We start from the raw sequence: 17,588 nt of genomic DNA on the forward strand, positions 1-17,588 counted from the left end.
TGATTTCCATTTTTGTTGCAAACTCCCCAATCAGGCAGAGATTTAAGTAACACTGGGTCAAACTTAAAGCACATCTGGGCTGAGTTTCTAGTCAACTGGGCACTACATGTGGTTTACGGTAGAAATAAAACTAGGGGCATTTTGCACAGTTCAGACTCCAAACCAGGCAGGACACAGCGTTTTTGGCTGTTTGGAATTGTATTTTAATGCATTACTTTGAATTTCTAACATTTAAGTAAAATTGGTCCATTAAGCCTTTCAAAGCCCTTGTGAGGCAGAGAAGTATTATTCTTATCAATTATTATTCCTATCTTACAGATCAGGAAACTGAGGCACATAGGCACTGACTTAACCACAGGCCACATGGCAAGGCAGTCTTCTTAGCATGAGCGCAATGTGCGTTGGGTGGCACATGACCAGGATTCATCACTGAATTTGGTCTGCTAGTTGGATTATTAACTTCCCCAGCTTGGCCAGGTGCTGATGGGGGGTGCGTCGTAAACGCTGAGCCATACCTGAGTGTGGTGCCTTAAATAAAACCCAGAACTCCTAACTTATTGTCCCATATTCTAATCCTTTGACTATGTTCCCTTCTTTTTCATTTGACCTTCCTCCTAAAATTCAAAGTGAAATTCATTGTACGTACCTATGAAGACAAAAAGCAAACAAAGGTTCATGCAAGCTCTGTGTCAGCTAAGAGTTCCACACAAATCTTTACTCCTATATGCAAGGATTTCTCACATGAATAAGGATTTACACAATCTGCCTCTTAGTATTCCCCCACTTCCCTGATATTACATAGACAATGAGCCTTTTGATCAAGAAATAGAGTTTAAACCTTTGAGTGAAAAAAGGGCCAACACTGGACACTGGCATCCATGTTCCAAATGCAATATAAATGTGACATAATAGATATGAAAGCCATTGTGTGCCACACTGCTGTAAGGTAGTCAACAGTACACTCAATGGGGTTTTGCAGTGCCAGGATTGATTATCACTCTTTCCAACAAGCAGAGGCTTTTTCTAAGATGCATGTTTTTATTTCTGTAGGAAAATGGGGTGCAAAACACACCTCTCAAGGGAGAAACATCTCTGCGGAGAACTGCATAGGATATGCAAAGATAAAAGAGTTCAGGTAAACTCTGTGTATTCAGTTCAACTCGAATGCTGCTTTAGTGCTGTAAACTCATTTGTCAAGCAGAAGAGGAGATGTAAGTTTATCTCCTCCATGAGTGACCCTTATGTCCTCTCATTATCGCTGAGTACTTAAACAGCAAAAAGTTTAGCATATGCCAAGGAAATGTCTCAACATGTTATGGGTCATACATATATACATGTGGCGATTCCAGATCTTTCGGTCACACTGTTTTCATAGTTGTTACTATAATAATTTCTGATGTCTGAACTGCTGGGGGGAAAAGAAATTCAAAGAATTATCTTCAGGCATGTTTGTGCTGTGATCTCAACTACTTATCTACATATAGCAGATAAAATGGGTTAACAATGAATATGCAGATATGCTGATTTTTCTCTGGCATAAATCCATTGACTTCACTGGAATTATTTCTGATTTACATGGATGGAAGTGAGAAAAGTATCAGGCCCAGTGTAATCATTTATGCAAATACAAAGTGAGAAAGAAGAGCTCATAGTCCCCTGTGTACTGGGGTTCTCTGATTCTGGAGCTGTCTGGGAACTGAATCGCTCCCTGCCATGAATCGGAATAAGAGAACAGCTGTTCTAATTTATGCTGGATGACAGCAGCCTGTGATGACCAGAGATCATATGACGTGTTTATTTTGTGAAGCAACATCAATAATGTTGACCATGTGTCATACTTCATACCTCTAATTTTTTGTGGTGTCCAATACTATATTTTATAGCAATGTACATTACCTCCTGCATTATTGTGAGATAATGTAAGCCCACAATCCGGCAGGACAACTTCATTTGTCATTGCCATGATTTCCTATAAATACAATACCTTTCCATGGAGGTGCTTCTGGATATGACTGACATACCATTGGCACCAGTGCTACAGGGGTCATTGTGGAAGCACAGAATCTCCAAAGCTACATACTGAAAGAGTTTAAATGGGAGCCCATTGCAGGTGACAGGGCTGGAGATAGCTTGCTCTCACTTGGGTCCAATATTGGAATGTCCCAAAGGAAGAGGACAAGACATGTGATTGTTCTATCCTAGAACAAACCTAGGAGGTACCTTCATGCCCCTTTGGCACTTGCAATGCATGTGTTCAGAACAAAGAGATAAGGGGTACACCATGGTACCAGAAAAACAAGGTAGAAAGCTGATTGGTTAAATCTAGTTTCAGATGACGTACCCAATACCTTTTACTTGTAAAGAGTAGAGTATACAAAGATAGCTTTAGGTGTGTAACTTTGGGAGCACACCTACTACATAAGATGAATGTAATAATGCTGCATGAGATGGCTTCCTGGAGACTGTCATATAGAACCTTTTTCCTGTAGTCTATTGTTGGTTTACAGCAATCAACCTGACTGACAGTGGTTACTTGGTCTCTTGAATATATTGCATAATGAATTAAAATGTGGTAAAGCAATTGACTATACAGTATATCAACATGTGTATACATAAAACCCACTGCTGTTTAAGGGACAAACTGCACTGTTCAAGGGGAGAACTGAGTCCAGCATTGGCAGTTTATTTTGTTCATCACTTTTGTCCTCCTTTAATTATAGTTTTAATTATTGGAAAACAGTACAAAGCCAAAATAAATTAAATTAACTTTTTTATTTTGCACATTCTATTACATTCTATTTCTATTACCTAAGAGTTATCAAATAGGAGATGATAGCTCTAATTACCTTTTCAATGTATTTAGATTTCTTGGCTGTTTTGTCCTTAATTCAGTGGAGCAAGAAAATGAGGTGACTCTGGCTACTTTAGCATGCCTTTGAATCCTCTGAGTAACTGAAAAAATTGTTAGGGTGGCTGCAATGGTAATTATAGATAAAGTGATGATATATGCAAAACTTGTGTAAGAGAAATTATAGGTCAATGCTGTTTATGTCGTGCAGTTTCCACAGTGATAAAAGAAATTGCAGTTAATTACCAGATTATTAGCATCTTTACTTCTGATAATTCTAGGCTATCAAAACAATATTTGGAAACACAAATCATTATTTTGTTCTTCCAGCAAGGTGGCAGTACTGTTCCTATATCACTAGCTCTAAGAGTGCTGTCATTTTTGTTAATGAATTAATTTTTCTTCCTTATAGCTGCTATTCACAGATTAAAAATTTGCCTTGAGAAGTTAAACAGTTCCCATCTGAGTGATTTACTGATTTGCATGTGCATATTGTCTCTTGAAAGCATCACTTCTAAGTTTCAGTGTAGTTATTGCTCTTCTGGCTACATTCTTTGGGATCGATACTGTGGAGTGGGAGTTGGCAGTGTTCATCAACTACCAGACAGAATTAAGCTTCTATCGCTACCAAGAGGTATAGCTCCAAGTCTAGAAATAGAAAATTTCCTTCATGCTGTTGTTGGGAAGAAAACAGAGAGCTATGACACAAGAGTAGTACTGGGAAATGGATCAAAATAACTCATTTTTCATTATGACCTAGTTCAGGAAAGCATCTCTATTCAGAAAAGCATGTACTTAACTTTAAGCACATGCTCAAATCCCATTGACATCAATGGTAGTTGGGGCCACCTTGCAAGATCCAGCCCATAAAACTGCATCTGTATGTATTAGTTTCACTATTTAGAAGTAAAATCACATTTTTCTTGTTTTTGGTTCTGATGCTTGTCTTCAAAATGTTAATTTGAGACTTTGATGACTAAACACAGGGCCAGATTCTGGTTGTATTTATTCATGTAATCTGTCCCATTGAAATCATTGAGACTACTCATGTGAGGGGACCTCTCACTGAAAGATCATATACAATTTAATAATAAAAAAAACCCCACCTCCCTACAGGCTTTTGAACCATCCTTAGAAATAAATTCTAAGAGATAATTATAAAACCTATCAAAAGAAGGTAGTTCTCTGTTATTTTCTGTATTCATTTTGAGTAACTGCTATAAAACCTATCAAATTTCTATAGAAATGTGTTATTTTTATCCCTATTCAATTTTATCCCTACAGAATTTTTCTATAAAAGAGGTGAGTGGAATTTGAGTCCCAGATCTATTCCCATTAACGTGTGTTGAGTGTTCATTTTTTTTTTGCAAGGCTCCAGACTGTCGAGCAGCCCATAGACAGCCCAGTGGAGGAAGGGAGAGAGATGGGTCTGTAAATACTATTTTTGCTACATGAACCATGATGGCAGAAAAGCTTGGACATAGGTAGAGAAATTTGCCCCAAATAATTCACTAAATGTGAAAGTGAAATAAAAGATATCAAATACTTTTTGCCCAAAGTGGGATGTGACATAAGCATTACCTTGCGCTGGAGATTCGGTATTCTATGTTGAATGATCGTGTGGCTCTGACTCAGGTAAGGAGGACATATTCAAAAGTATCTAAGAGATTTAGGAACACAATGAGCTTTGTATCCCTAATGTACTCTTGAAAGTCTCATCTGAGATAGGGCCCAAACTCATAGGATGAGATTCTGAGGAGATATAGAGTTTAAGTTCAGAAGGGACCATCAGATCATCTAGACTGACTTCCTATATAACACAGGCCACTACCACCACCCACACACTAAACCCAACAACCAAACTTAGACCAAAGTATTACAGCCCACCGGAGACTAGACTATTATGTGCCACAGGCAGAGGCCCCTGCTGTTTCAGGAGGTGCAGCACAGAATGCGCAAAGCAGTGCGGGGGCGGGACAGGGGTAAAGAGGATTTCAAGCCAGAATCTCAATCTGCATGTTTGGGGCTTCTTTACCTAGGGGATTTAGGAGCATAAAAACCAGTGACTTTCAAAAGTGGAAACAACCCAGGGTGCTAAAATTAAAAGAAACAATTCTAAACTTGTCAGGTGTTGCCCAAGAATGTTTTGAGCCACAATTTCAAATTGTTTACGAGGACCTACTGTATGGCAGGTGACAGAAACCGAAACATTCTCTAACATGTATCCGTGGTGATTGTGTCTATTATTAGTACTGCTGTAGTACTTCTATTACTATTACTTTGCACTTATATGGTCTTTTAATCAGAAGGTCAGGAAGTTCTTCACTGTAAATATTACGGAAGTAACAATAGCAGCTCAGATAAGGGCTTCAGCATTGGCTTTCAACCTGAGTACATACCCAGGATCTCAGGGCTTATACTTGGGTTGCTAGCCCATGCTGAATCCCTCGCCACTATGTCTACACTGCTATTAATATCCATGTTAGCTAGAGTAAAGCTGGCATGGCTATGCCTATGCTTGCAGTATAGACATAATCAGTTCAGTCTATTGAAGTCAATGGGAGTCTTTCCATTACTTTCATTGGGTTATAAATTAAGTCTGAATGAGGTAGGCTGCCTCAGATAGCTAAGATCGTACAACCTTAGATAGAGAATCCTCAGCAGAACATAAATGAAGCTTCAGGCTGCAGATACATTTTAAAGTCTATAATAAAACACAGAAAATACAGTTTTTAGTTTTTGGAAAGTTAGTGCCCCTGCGTTAACAAATGATGTGCAAGGCACAATAATTCCCTTAGCTTACTACTTCTGGAATAATATCTTATGGTTGACCTTGTTTTTTGAAAAAAACAAGAGTTTTCTACTATAAACCCCACTCACATGTCACATTAGAAGATAAGTGAGTGGCACTTCCCTAAATACTGCCATAAACCTGAGCTTTACCCACTCATGATGCTAATGTGAGATGCCACTAAAAGGATGATTTTGGTATTAGAAGAATAAGTTGGTTGCCCCACTTCGGTCTTCTATGCTTTGATCAGCAGTGAAATGAGTTCACAGTGATGTGATGACATGTGAATTTATCCATTAGGTTTCAGAGTTAACATTTAGTTGACTTGCACATGGGAAGTTCGCACTTCTCAGAGCTATTTTTACAGGTTGACTGCATACTCAGACAAACATCACTGCATCAGTTTACATTCGGTTCAGATTTTTCTCCCAGCATAAAGCTGAGAGAGCTTTTTTGTTTTAATGATAGCCTAGATTCTGGATCATAAAATGAACCCCACAGCAGAAACTGAGGCACCACTACCTGGCCCAACTTACCCCTCAATTTATTCCAAATGTTCTATATAGGCAGTGATTTTTTACTGTATTATACAGAAGAAAATATTAAACACTTAACAAGGACTGAAAAAAATTATTAGGTGACAAGAAAAAGCAAACCTAGAGAAATAATTGATCACTAAGAATTTTGTGTGTACGTGTTGTAGTAGCAGAAAAGTTAAAAGCTGGCTAACATACAGTGAAAATACTTCAGATTAAATTTCCATCATTAGACATGATTTTTGTACCCTTCTTGCATCTCATCAGAAAATGGTGAGAGATGTGAATTATATCCCTTGGGTAAAATATTAAAATTATATATTCCATCTTCTGGTGGGTTTGAAACAGGCACATGAAATCCTCCCTTATTGTTTGAAAGGAGTAAGGGATAACTACCAGAGTGCCCTTGCTTATATTCCCTCTGAGTTAATACCACTATAGATTAATGTAGATTGCACTAAAACAAATGATCTTCACTATAAGTGGGCACTTGCTGAATATGCATTGGTTGCTGCATGTGTTTCCATGCAATCAATTCATATCAGACTAAAAATACCCACAAAGTGCTTTGAGATGCAGTATATGAAAAGCATTATAATACTGCAAGCCAGAACCATATATTATACTTTCCAGTCTTTAATTCTTGAATGATTGATATCAGTCCAGTACCTCACAGTGAAAACACACAAGCTTAAGGCCACTCTTATTTCAATGTGCTATGTGTGCAAGCTCCTTGCAAAGTTGTCACTGTTACACCACTGCTAACAGAATGATGAATTGACTTAACACGAGTTGGAAAGCAGTTTCTTCAAGTGTCAGTGCTCCAACAGCCAGTATAGTTATTTTTCATCATTTTTCTAGAAGTTTAATTCAATTCTAAGATATTTTGTCATGGTTTATAGTTGGGTCTTAACTATTCAGTTGCATCTTTTTGCTGACTCTCCCTCTTCTATTCATTTGTGATTTCCATTTATTTTCATTCTGTATTCTTTCTAGTAATTATCCAACATGCACATGAATTAGAGTTCTTTGGGTGTACAGGCTTAATAAAAAGGTCATGTAAATTATACAGATGATTTGTTGATTGTCCATGACTGAATTTTTATACAAATCAGCATTTACGCTATCCAGATAATCTGGTTTCTTCTGGAAATACAGTTTTCCATCTGTATAACAAAAATGATAACTATGATTAAATGTATTAAGTCCAGTCTACCCGAAGTTCACATTAGAAGGGGACCCTCCATGGATGGATCTTCCCCCTCCCAAACAAAAGTGGAAACATCTGTCCATCCCTTTCCAGGATCTTGTGAGATCAATTGCAGTTGGACCATAAAGGGTGACGGGGATTGGGCAAAGTGGGGGTGCATGGCCGTATATGAAGTGGTGATGGAATGCCCCGGGCTATATTTCCCATGGCTTCCATCTGCAGTGAGGGTCCTCATAGTAGCCTTAGCTTTCTATTACAAGAGCGCTATAAGAAGCTAATTAGATTGATAGCCCATGAGAGTGCTCAGTGCAGGGATGATGGGTGGAGGGATAGTATTGGAAGTAAAGATCTGGTTTAGAGAAAGAAATTCTACCTGGAGGCCCTGACTTCCCAGCATCTGTAGCATTTAGGGTTGATCCCTGTTGTCTATTTCACGAGGCACACTTCACAGTAATTTCCTGCCCCTGCGCTCCATCCAGGACATGGATTTTAATAACAATCAAAAACAGGTTCCCACAATGATGTATAAATTGTAAAAAAAAAAAAAAATATTTCATCTTATATTAACAAAATTACTAAAGAAACCCATAGGATTATAACAGGTTACAACTGTTACATGTTCTCAGTGGGTGACTACATAATTAATAATAAATAGAATAATAGAATCATAGAATTGTAGAACGGTAAGGGACCTCAAGAGGTTATCTAGCCCAGTCCCCTGCACTCAAGGCAGGACTAAGTATTATCTAGACCATCCCTGACAGGTGTTTGTCCAACCTGCTCTTAAAAATCCCCAATGATGGAGATTCCAAATCTCCCTAGGCAATTTATTCCAGTGCTTAACAACTCTAACAGTTAGGAAGTTTTTCCTAATGTCCAACCTAAACCACCCTTGCTGCAATTTAAACCCATTGCTTCTTGTCCTATCCTCAGAGGTTAAGAAGAACAATTTTCCTCCCTCCTTCTTGTAACAACCTTTTATGTACTTGAAAACTGTTATCAGTCTTCTCTTCTACAGACTAAACAAACCCAATTTTTTCAATCTTCCCTTCATTCTTCAACATAAGTCATGTTTTCTAGACCTTTAATCATTTTTGTTGCTCTTCTCTGGACTTTCTCCAATTTGTCCACATCTTTCCTGAAATGTGGCACCCAGAACTGGACACAATACTCCAGTTGAGGCCTGATCAGTGCAGAGTAGTACGGAAGAATTACTTCTTGTATTTTGCTTACAATATTCCTGCTAATACATCCCAGAATGATGTTTGCTTTTTTTGCAACAGTGTTACACTGTTGACTCATATTTAGCTTGTGATCCACTATGACCCCCAGATCCCTTTCCGCAGTACTTTTTCCTAGGCAGTCATTTCCCATTTTGTATGTGTGCAACTGATTGTTCCTTCCTAAGTGGAGTACTCTGCATTTGTCCTTATTGAATTTCATCCTATTTACTTCAGACTATTTCTCCAGTTTTTCCAGATCATTTTGAATTTTAATCCTATTCTCCAAAGCACTTGCAACCCCTCCCAGCTTGGTATCGTCCGCAAACTTTATAAGTGTACTCTATGCCATTATCTAAATCATTGATGAAGATATTGAACAGAACTGGACCCAGAACCGATCCCTGGGGACCCCACTCGTTATGCCCTTCCAGCATGTCTGTGAACCACTGATAACTACTCTCTGGGAACTATTTTCCAAATACATAATAAATAAGTAATATTTCCTAACAGAGTGCTTTATTTTCCATTTTCAAACTGCTTTAAAAACATTAAGGGCCCTACTCCACTTAGAGATGTTGGGTGGGAGGAAAGAACTAAACCCAAGAATCTATGAAGACCGGGATAATCAGAGCTCTCTCTTCAGGAAGAAAAGGTTTGTAGCTTCACAGAAGAGGCACAGTGATGTTTTTCCAAGGCATTGAGCTTAAAGCTATGCATCATTCTTGTGCATCTCTGACTATTAGCATAGAAAGCCAGTGTCTTCATGCAGAGTCCTGCTTCTTAGATTGTCAGCATGATTAGCTCTGTGGCAAACTGCAGTTGGCTCCACAATCTGCAACTGCATGCTACCCTTTCTCTGTGAAAGGTGAAGCATTACCACCCACTGGAAATTCCAGTAGAAAAGCCTCACCTCTCTTCTAGCCAACCCAAACCTGCGCTGCTCATTTATTTTAAGAATATAAATAGTAGGGCTTTGTGAAATATTTGCATTGGAACATGAAGGGCTCAGCATTTGAGATTTTCACATTTTATTTTGTGTTCACAAAAATAATCCATTTGTAATGTCTATCAGACATGCTTCCTTTGACCAAAATCCTAATTTCAAAATTTTGTTTTGATAAAGGCTAATTTTTATATTGAAATGCAAAGCCTTTCTAAATCTTGCATGTTTTGACATGAAACTACTATTTTGAAAAACAAAACAAAAACAAAAACAAAAGTGAAATCTTTGAGCTGCAAAATGGTTTAGAATAAAACAGTGAGGGGGAGTGGCAGGGAGAAGAAGGGCTATGCCATTTTGCTGTAAACATGTAGGTTTGATTAATGTATATTATCTGGAAAGGTGTGAGGCCCACAACCTTCCCAACACACACATGGGGTGAAATCCTGGTCAAGCCAAAGTCAAGGGCAAAGCTCCAATTGCCTTCAGTGGTACCAGGATTTCACCCATTAACTTTATGTATGCGAGTAGTGCCCCTGAATTCTTGTAACATCAAGGCTTTAATGTTTTATGGTTCTTTGCCAATATGTTTTGTAAATTGACAGCGATATAAAACCTCAGATATCTGACATCTGTCTTTATAACTAATGGGTAAAGCCTCAGAAAGATACTGTCCTAAAGCCAGGCAGAGCTTTTGACTTAATTAATTAAATTAATTTTAAAGCCAATGACATGAGCAAATTCATTGGAGAACTTCTAAAGGCTCAGAAGCGGAATTTATGGCCCTCCTTGGTCAAAGACCTAAACAAGTGCTTAATTTTACACTTATGGTTAGTCTCATTGGTTTCAATGAGCCTACTCACATGCACACATGCATAAATCATTGCAGGACTGAGGCCTACTATTTTTACAGGCCTACTGTAAAAGATATTGTGAAGAATCTTAGCTCATTGGTTATATACTGTAAGAATCTTAGCTCATTGGTTATATACATTTTTAAAATCAAGACTGGATGTTTTTGTAAAGGATATGCTCTCGTCCAAACAGGAGTTATTTTGGGGAAGTTGTATGGCCTGTGTTATAGAGGAGGTCAGATAGATGATCACCATGTTCCCTTTTGGCCTTAGAATCTATAACTGTGAATTATTACGTGATGGGAGAGTGTAACTAAACACATATGTCAAAAAACAATTTTTTTTTGAAGGAGTTGGGTTAAAACACCACTGAAGTCAATGGCAAAACTCCTATTAACTTCAGTGAGGCCAGAATTTCAAATTTTGAAAAAATAATCCCCCAATCCTGTTTCTATTGAAGGCAATGAACTCTAAGAGCTTGATCCAGACAGTTTGTGTCAAATATTGTATCGCTCAGCTTGGTCACATGAGCAGTCCCAGTTGAAATCAGTGTGACAACTCATGGGAGTCAGAGAAGTAGGGTTTGGTTCTTTGTTTCTAAAGCTCTATTGCCAAGCGAGTGATAGAGAAACTGTCAAAAATATTAAAAATTGAAAATCTGGTTAAAAATGATCTATACATTTCCTTTACTGGAAAAGTCTGAAAAAATACTGCTAGTGTTTTATGTTTCCATCATCTGGCTAAAAAGTCCATTTTATTGCATACCAAATGGCCACCATTTACCCTTCCATACATTCACAAGTTATTTTTCAGCTTTTATGTCTGATTTATAATCATTTCCATGTGCCTAAATGAAATTAAGTTATTTTTCTAGCTCTAACTAATTTACAGAAAAATCTGTACAGTCACACAGAAACAGTTTTTCACTTCTAAATACTTTGGTTGTGTCTTTTAGGGAAGCTAAAAAGAGTCTGAGTCAAATGGCTGTCAATGACTGTGTGCAATTATATCACCTGTTGTGGCTAATTTGTCTCAGGAACTGACAGTGAATATTTTGAAAAGTGAGCTTTTTGTTCATTACAATGATGACAATGTATCTTGACATAAAGACCATAATTTCAGGAGAGAGGCATTGCACTACTCATACAAGTAATGGGCTTTAATGGGAGTATTTGCATGAATAAGGACTACTTCTCACATGAATAATGATTGCAGAATGAGACCTATATCCTGCCCAACTACTGACATATTGAATAGGGATTTTCATAAAGGGAGATTTTTGTTTCATCTTCCTACTAACAAATTAAACATAATTTAGTGGCCTGTAATTCTACAAGTAGAAGAGTGTAGGTTTGAGATCTTCACCCCCCTACTCAGGCTCTTTAAGCTGGGTAAAAAGGGTCAGAGTGACATAAATGGCCCTAAAAGCTCCCTGTCCAGGTGAAGGAAGATTCCCCTAGTGCAGGCACTGTGGAAGACACCTGAGGACATGTCTGTATTCCACAACATAGAGGGCATGCTCCGTGGTCGGGAGGCAAGAGTGGTGTGACAGCGCTGCAGCCCACAGGGCATCCCTAAATTAGATAGTCTAATTTGCAGTGTTTAAATTATGCCAGAGGCTTCAGAGCAGCCCAGGATTGGGCGGGTGCAAAAGTGGTTTAAAGTGGCAATTTAGTGCCTCCTCTCTCCCTGGGCTGCGAGTTCTGTGCTGCACATCTAGGAGGGGCAGCACAGACTCTCACCCTGGAGATATGCATCCTGGAAACTATACAATTCAGGTTCACCTAACTTAAAAACAACAGCAGTAAAAATTAATAACTATTTCATTGAAACAGAAAAACTGTGGCCTTATATATTCAGAAAATGTTACAAGTGCACAGTTAAGCATTTAAGAAATGGAAAAGTTAAGCTCAAGTTTCTTGCTTCAGGAGGTCTGCAGGAAAGGTGCAACCTCTGTTTATTCTGTGGAGCTTAGATGCTCTGCAGGAGCCCTCTCTTATCCCCTTACACAGTGCCTATGGGCTGAAGCAAGAGCTCCTAAAGAGCCCAAGCACACCTTCAAATCTCTCTTTGAAATGCCACTAAATAACCCATGTATGGATTTGCACTGCAGCCTTCCTTAGCAGGCGAATTTACAGGCTTAGCAAGAAACTCCATTCAGAACCTACTGCACAAGTGCCAAGTGCAATTTTCAATGGCTTATAGCATCCAAACCAATTTTCATTTAAGCACTTAAAGACGCTTCTCCCCAATGAGCTCTATTTTCTGTCTGTCCATACAACCCCACACTGAACAACAAGGGGCCAAGGAGCTTCTCTAGGCTCTACCCCACCACATCTACAAGGCATTCAAACAGACTGGATAAGGTGTTTAAATGGGAGCACAACAGCTCACTTACGGGCCAATGAGGGAACGGAACAGACCTTCAACTCTCATATTCCGAGGAAAGGGCTGACTGAAGGCAGGAGCTTCCCAGACAACTACTGCCTGAGGTAAGGGAGGACCTGTTTTGAGGGGCCTTTGCCTGCCACTCCGCCTCCTCACTAACCCAGTTTGTTTGTGTTAATCCACCTTCGCTTTTATTTATGGATGGCCCTGGAAAGGCAGGAACTTTGAAGTGATCTGGCCAGAGGGCCAAATCATAGGAAGAGGCAGGCCACTTCAGAGGCCGAACAGCCAGTGGCAGCAAACCTCAGTGAAGAGAGAACTTCCATGTTGTGCTCACCCATGAGGAAGTGCCAGCAGTGAATCACCCCTTTCACACCACCCCAATGTGAGATCCATATTGAGCAATTCATTAGATATGTGAGTTCCCACCTACTGTACCTAGATGGATACAGAAACAAAGGAAAGAATGATAGAGCCCTGGGTTATTAGCTCTTGAAACTTGTCTACTACATTTTAATTTACCTGACTTCGCAGTATTTGTACAAGCAAATCTATAAAACAATGGGATTCTTTTCCTGTGTTACGATGGCAGGTTATTCATGTGTTTCTTGTCACAGCAGAAGTGTCACAATGCATTTTCTCAATAGTGAAATAGTTGCATGATACAAAAAAATAATTCCTGGATATTGTGCCCTATGGTGTATGTCCTGGCAATCCTGGATTATTGCATTCAGTTCTGGGCCCTACTGGAGGGAATTCAGAAAATAGAAAAAATGGATCAAGTGGCTGGAGAGAAAGCCTTATGGGAAGAAATTAAAGAGCTACATATCTAGTTTTGTTAAATGGTGATTAAGAGCAGTGGGAGGCAGAATAGCAGACTATACATATTTGAAGGATATATGCACCAAGGCGGGGTCTGATCTTTTCCTCCCTCAGATCTACATGTTAAGAAGGACATTTATAGATTGGATTGGGGTCTAAGGCTTTAGAACAATCCCCCAAGGGCTATGGTAGACACCTCGGTGCTTGGGGCTATTAGGACTACCCTAGACAAAATGATTGAAAATGAACTGTAGGTAAAACTCTAGTACCAGCATGCAGTGCAGGGTAGCCTAATGCGTCTTTGCCATTTCTTACTTCTGTGCTTCTACAGAGTGATGCGATTCTAATTAGGAATCATCACAGTATAGAAAATATGGCATACGTCACAGTGAAATGCCATTGAAATAATTGGAAACATACCAGCTGTGATCATTATGGTCCATAGAGGATATTTCTAACATTTCCATTGAAATCATGTTTCACTGTTAATACATATTAATTTGAGTATGCAAAACCATTACATAATAAATCAGTAAAACTGTACTTAAAGCACCAAGAACTAAAATCTACAATGGACTTACATCCCCGCACAAACTGACGTCAATGTGGTTCCACAGGCTGTAAATCAGTGAACATTTTGGCTTTATATGTGGCAAAAGATTAAAATGACAACTGACTACACCTCATTAATCTGATAAATAAGAATGTGAGATTTTTGTCCTTATTCGTTTTAACATTTGGAAATTAAAATTAAGCACTAAAAGCAAAATAAAACCAACATGAAGACCTGATTGCCCAGAAAGACCTGTCTAGAATAAGAACGATCAGTAAATTAACAACAGTTGGGAAAGGATTTTGAGCCTAATCTGGAAGTCAATGGTAGTCTTTCATTGGGCTTTGGATCAGATCCTTAGGGTCTGTCTACACTGCAATAAAACAGCGGTGGGCTCATTGAGCTATAAAATTGCAGCGTAGCTGTTCGGGCTCAAACTGGAGCCCAAACTCTGTGACCCTCCCTGCTCATGGGGTCTCAGAGACCAAGCTCCAGGCGAAACCCAAACATCTACTCTGCAATTTTATAGCTCCATTGCTCAAGCCCTGCGAGCCTGAGGCAACTGACCAAGGCCAGCTGTGAGTATTTTATTGCAATGTAGACATATCCTCACATACTCCAAATTCTGCTTCCATTGATGTCAAATGCAAAACTCCCTTTGACTACAGTGGCAACTGGATTGGGTCCTTATTGACAAATAACTCAGACTATTGTGGGAGTAAACTCATACTTGTTGATTTGGGTTGAATAGATTTTGGGGGACAGTGGGGGGATTGAGGAAAAGATTTCATTTGATATTTTGGGTCATTAACAATAAGACATTACAATTACATTGTCTTGACACATATAGGGACATATCATACAGCATTAACAATATTAAGCAAAATATTGTATATCGACCATATTTTGTTATATCATTAATGCTTCCCTTTTTTCCTCTTCAAAATTATTTAGACCTTAACAAGAGGTAGGGTGAGTGTGTGTGATATAACCATATACTAACTTTTCAGGTGTTTTGCAGTAAACTGAATGTTGTCTGGGGCTGATAGGGTAAAAGTCTAGAGAATAAAATGAAAAGAAAGCTAAGGGAGGGAGGAAGGATGTCATTCAATTATTATCTTCTGTGTGTATCCTTCGTGACTATACTGTAATATAGGATAACTGTGTCTAAATCAAAGCTTCTCAGTGATTTTAGTATTTCTATTGTATTGTTTTCCCGTGCAACGTATTCTGTTACTTTTAGCCTTTGGGGGGGTGTCTGTGTATGTGACATTCTTTAGCATTGTCCTTAAAAAATTTGTTAAGTCTTCCATTACAAAGATATTCTATTAATAGCTTTCTCCAGTAGGAATTGTGGTCTGTGTCCACAAATTTAAGACTGTAGCATAAAAGCAAAGAGCACAATCCTTATTCTTGGTTTGAATCATTTTAAGAGGCGAACACCGAACACGTGTCTTTCGATCCTGTTCAAGTTCTCTTTCTTTATTTCTTTCATTCAGGCTGGTTTAAAAAAATTACTATCCAGCAACCCCATATCATGTGTATAAAGAGGGCCTGACAGTTTTGCATTTGTGGGGCAATACTATGTATTTTGTTATAGAGAGATGGAGAAACGTACATTCTGCAAACTAAAAAGTACTGAAATTGTACTACTTGTGTAGTATTTGAGCCAATATAAATCAGTTGCATTATCTGATTCCATTCATTGACTGTTGTTTCATATTTACAGTCTGCTCTCCATCACTTAATAGCTTTGTCATTTGTCCTTTAAAACACAGTCAGGAGATCACACATTCTAGACATAATCTTGATTGCTGAACAGGGGCCGGCTCCAGCATTTCTGCCGCCCCAAGCAAAAAAAAAAAAAAGCCGTGATTGGCGGCGGCAATTGGAAAAAAAAAAAAAAGCCGCAATTGGCAGCGGCAGTTCAGCGGCAGGTCCTTCGCTCCTAGAGGGAGTGAGGGACCTGCCGCCTCCGAATTGCTGCAGGTGCCTCCCCTCTCCCTGGGCCGCCCCAAGCACCTGCTTGTTAAGCTGGTGCCTGGAGCTGGCCCCGTTGCTGAAATTTAAAGCAGTTTTCGAATACAGACTGTTTAGTTGGTTCCTTTCTTCTCTGCAAGTGTTTTTTTAACTAAAGTAAGCAATCTGTATAAACTTGTATTGTGCATGCTTTCCCTTTTTAAATAACATCAGCTACATCTGTTTGTTTTAAAGGATTGCCCATCCCTAAAGAAATCCTTCTACTTATTTTATTGATATTTACCTTGTCATAGGGCAGGGTTCCCTCACCTTGCTCCAAAGAGTCATGCACACCAGTGGCAAGTTCAACAACACCATGTGCTTGGTTTTCAATGTGCTTTACAAGTGTTTGTTCCCCACCGCATAAGGCTTTTCTCCAAGTAGTAGGCTTTTATCTACTACCACAGCACAGGGCATGAGGGGGAACAAAATCTCACCTGTCTGAGGTCCCCCCCTCTCTTTTGTCTTTTCTTGTCTCTTACCCATCAGCAGCTGAGGGAGCTGAATCCCATTGTTGAGTGGTTAATCACTTGTTACTTGAACAATGATAATCATTTTGGCTCATTTGGGGACACTTACCAAGTGCAGTCAGCCTTAGGCTACTCACACTCTGGCACATGCCCCAACATCTAAAGTCTTCCTTACTCAGTCTCAGAGCACTATTACTTCTGATTTTTGATATCACTAACGTATGTTCTTTTTATCTGGATGCCGGAATGTTGGAATATGAGTCCAGCACTCAATTATATAGTGAGATCAGGTTTGCCAGCTCCTGTTTTATCAGTATCCATGATGGATTCTCTCTATTAGAAATGCATTGCAGTACCAGTCTAATTTGTGCCACTCTATAGTATCTCCTGAAGTCTGGTAGGCCTCCCATCTCAACTAGATGTTCCATCCATTCCATTTTGATTCTTGGTTTCTGATTTGATTATAGGAATCTTTGAATAGTTTTTTAAAACTTCTTCAAGAAATTTTTGGGAGGTGTAAAGGGAATCATGGAAAAAAGATACAAGATCCTGGGCAGGACATTCATTCTCCAGCCACACTAGATGAAAGACAAGAGGCAATGGATGTGGTTTAATTAGGCTGCAACTTTATTCACTTAAAATTTCTGGGTGTCCCCGGAAATAAATTGCACCGTACAGGTCATCATCTTTCCCCTAATAATTTCTACATAATACCCAACCTGGTCCCAGCCAACCCATTGGTGGGATGCCACCAACCTTTTCTTGTATGAGGATTAAAGGTGGCTGGATAAGGAGGTGGGATTGGCTCACCACTGTGCCAGATGCAGGAGACCTGGATTCCTTAGCTCCCTTAAGGGATGATTTCCTTCAAATCCTTCTCTGAGCCAGTTTTACGTATTAAGTTGCAACATTATAACCTAACTCCTACCCCACC

Source organism: Trachemys scripta, chromosome 6 (genome assembly GCF_013100865.1).
Source record: "Trachemys scripta elegans isolate TJP31775 chromosome 6, CAS_Tse_1.0, whole genome shotgun sequence".
NCBI classification, from domain to species: domain Eukaryota; kingdom Metazoa; phylum Chordata; order Testudines; family Emydidae; genus Trachemys; species Trachemys scripta.